Raw genomic sequence first — 3,675 nt, forward strand, 5'->3', positions numbered from 1 at the left:
AGGAATTCAATGAAATTTCGATTTTGTTTAACACGATCACTATCATTATAATTTTTGGTTTTGTTTAACATGATCAAACATGATCACCATCAACTATCTATAGTTATGAATTTACCAACCATTTGATCCATATCATGCCATATTGACTCATGCTCAACACACAACCATCAACTAATTCTTTTAGCTCCACCACTAGCACCCACTATAGACTAGAGAATGCCTTTTCGTAAGACTTCTCATTTTCCTTCCACCTCTCAAGATGAAATACAAATCTATCTCATGACATTTTAGAAGTCATTTTCATGACATATTCGAAGATTGATTCATGGGAATTATCTCCCATTAATGTTTCTCTTACATCCAATGGACAATACTAGTTATAGGCAACCGAAGTGTCATATTCTTTACACAACAATCCCATGTGATATATATGTGTAAACAATAACCAAGGTGTCACAAGGGCATGGAAACCTTACTTATTCGAGGGGTGGTATGGGGGTTTTGTAGGGGCTACCCTTTTTTTGGTGATTTTTTGCATTCATTTTTGGCAATTTTTTATGTTAGTGTTTTTTTGAGGGCATGGAGGTTTCTTAGATCCAATCAAAGAAAGTGCAATTATATTCTAATCCATGGATAATATAAAATCCATCATTATAGTTCCTTTGATAATGATTTTTTTTTAATGATAATTTCTTAATGATGTAAGGTTGTTGGTGCAATAACCTAGTTTTGATCCTTTGATGTTTTGGTTCATGTTATGTATAATTTTATATAGTTGGATTTGATGATGTCATAAGAGGAGCAAATTTGAAAATGATTTAAATACCTTGTAATAATTCCTAACATGGAAATCAATGCCATAATACCTTGTATGTATATTGATGATTTTAATAACATTGATGGTATTGCATTGATGATGATTATATTTTTTATGATAATTTCTTAATGATTTTAAAGTTGTTAGTGCAATAACTTGGTTTTGACCCTTTGATGTATAATTTTAAATAAATGCATTTCTAATAAATATGTTTTTGATATTCCATGATAAAGACTTGATCAAAGTACTTTCAATATATGTAAATATTATTTTTAAAATTAATATTATGATTTGAAGTTAACTATTAAGTATAACATATTTAGAGGTGTAATATGGGATACATAGAAAAGTGCTTAGTTATTGATGACACTCACATCAATAATATAAAAATGTGTTTTTATATAAATGATATTATGTTAGGTAAAAGGATAAAAAGATCCTTATGGATTTACTTTTAAGTGACAACTCTATATGAAAAGTTCATGTATTTAGCCTCAGCAAGTTATTATTTCGATAAACAAGGTTCATGGATGTATTTAGCAAGAGCAAGTTATTACTTCAATAAACCACAATAGCTCACATCATTTCATTAATCGTAATGTAGTTTAAGTATTGGAAAAGAATATTCAAAGCACATAGTTTGATAATAACAATATTCAAATGTTTAAATATTTAAAATTAACTATGGATAAATTTTTGTTGCGTAAGAGATTGCTCTCTTTGGATAGAATCGATTGCTACACTAAGTATTGATGTCCAAAAGATTTGGTACAAGAAGAAAGATCACAATATTGGTAAACGAAAACGAAGAAAATTTCAGAACTCAAAGGCCACTCAGTGGTTGTATCAAAACAAAAGCATTGGAAAGCAAGTGAGAAAATGCAAGGCAAGGTATCCATAGAAAAAAAAAGAAGCGAAGTAACTACCCTAGAAAGAAAAAAAGAAGGTAAGCAACCAAACGAGTCCAATTACTGTTACATTACTCACTTAAACGCTACTGACTGTACTGTACTTCCGAAAGTCCGTTTTCAAAGAGTTCTCAGAATGGCTAGCTGTGGCCTTTGTTAAACCTTCAAGTTTTTTATAGAAGTAATCAAAATCCCTCAAAGTTGAATGCATATCGCTCCTCTCAATCTCCAGGATCCATCTGCTGTTGGAGTTCATGTTCAGCACATTGATGAAGCCGTTCTAAACTATTCTCAGCCTCCCCTTGAAGGAATTCGAAGAAATTTTGCTTTTGTTTAAGCCGATCAGCGTCATTATCAAGCAACGGAAGATAATAGCCGTACGCATATGTCCATTTCAGCATACGCCTGCATTCAACTATTTGTAGCCATGCATCTACCACATATTTGAATCTTGCCATGCCAGATTGACTCGTGCTCAGCACACGACTATCAACCAATTCTTTAAGCTCCACCACTCGCACACGCTGCAGATCAGAGAATGCCTTTTCCTGAGACTTGTCATTTGCCTTCCATCTCTCAAGGTAAAATACAAATCTATCTGACGACATTTTAGCAGTCAGTTTCATCACATCTTCGGAGACGGATTCATGGGACGAATTGTCTTCTCCTGCTTCCGGTGGACGATATTGGTTGCAGGCAACCGAAGTGTCATAGCCATGCACGTTCCAATCACGAAGGCATATCCAACAGAATTGAAACCCACAGGGCCGTAAACATGTCATACGCATGCACCCAAAATTCTTCTCGATTGCTCGTTTACACTTGGGATACGAATTAGAGTTACCAATTATCCAGTACAAGTTATGTGATTCGCCTTCATTAATCATCGAAACCCACTTTTTCACTGTGTCACAATCGATTGGACGATGACATTCCTCTAAACAGTTCCAGCAAAATTTATGCGAGCAATCGCAGACAACCTCCCGACTTGCATCAACGTCAACAATATCAATCTGCACAGCGTACTCAAAACCTGGTGCCGGACACCATTTAACCCTAGTGTTTTGTTCAACATATGACCTCACAACATATGTTCTATACTTGCTATTGTCTTCCTCAGATAACCCCCAAAAAAAAACGATATCTCGAACCACATCTAGGATTTATATTTGGACATCGTAAGTTGAGGCATCCTGCACCGTCGTTATTGATTTATTGAGGTATGAATATAAAGTCTTCAACACTCTTCGCAAAAGCGATGGCCGCAATACTTGAGTTTCTTCATGTCTCCCATGGCCGCAAAACCTGATTGACTCCTCCCTTTTTTCTTCTCTAACGTTGGGCTGTGACAATAACCCCACAGCATTCCTCACTTTCTCCTCATTTGCAAACCATTTATCGTACACATTATTGATATCCCAGTACAAGTGACTTCCGAAACAGAAAGTACATTACAAACGGTAGCTATAGCGTTGCGCTGACGCTCAGAAATCTCGTTCAAACTTAGAATGGTGTACTTCATGCATCTATCATTCGCGTCGCCCGCTGCTATGTTCACCTGCATATCGTAATTTTCTTCTGATTCCGATTCTTCTTTGTCAGAGGTGTCATATGCATCATAATCGTATACATTATCATCATCAAACTCCATTTTCTTGAATCACAGCGTGAGAATACGATAGACAAGAAGCTGAGCCTCCTTTTAACGTACCACTCTGAATCCACCAATAGTATACGAAATATATTGAGAACACCTGCGCGTTTCACCTTTTTCTACTAATCCAGTGGTACCTTCGCTGCCATTTATACCAAAAGAAGCATTCACGAGCGGACTTTACATTGTCAACGTGATGGCATTTCAAAAAATTGGGACGGATTATGTGAAGAGGATATACTAACGGTTTTGGTAGTAAATTACATAATAATGTTACATTGATACTTCTAATCTTA

General features: G+C 35.5%; 1 pseudogene; it reads right to left on the minus strand.

The window, feature by feature from the left end:
• Window positions 1-1,946: 1,946 nt before the first annotated feature.
• On the minus strand, window positions 1,947-3,376 carry LOC149169246 (putative E3 ubiquitin-protein ligase ARI8 pseudogene; annotated as a pseudogene).
• Window positions 3,377-3,675: the final 299 nt, after the last annotated feature.

The sequence above is a fragment of the Pinus tabuliformis genome, chromosome 4_2, assembly GCF_031772625.1.
Source record: "Pinus tabuliformis cultivar Carrire ecotype Pingquan chromosome 4_2, CPIR1, whole genome shotgun sequence".
In the NCBI taxonomy this organism is placed as follows: Eukaryota; Viridiplantae; Streptophyta; class Pinopsida; order Pinales; family Pinaceae; genus Pinus; species Pinus tabuliformis.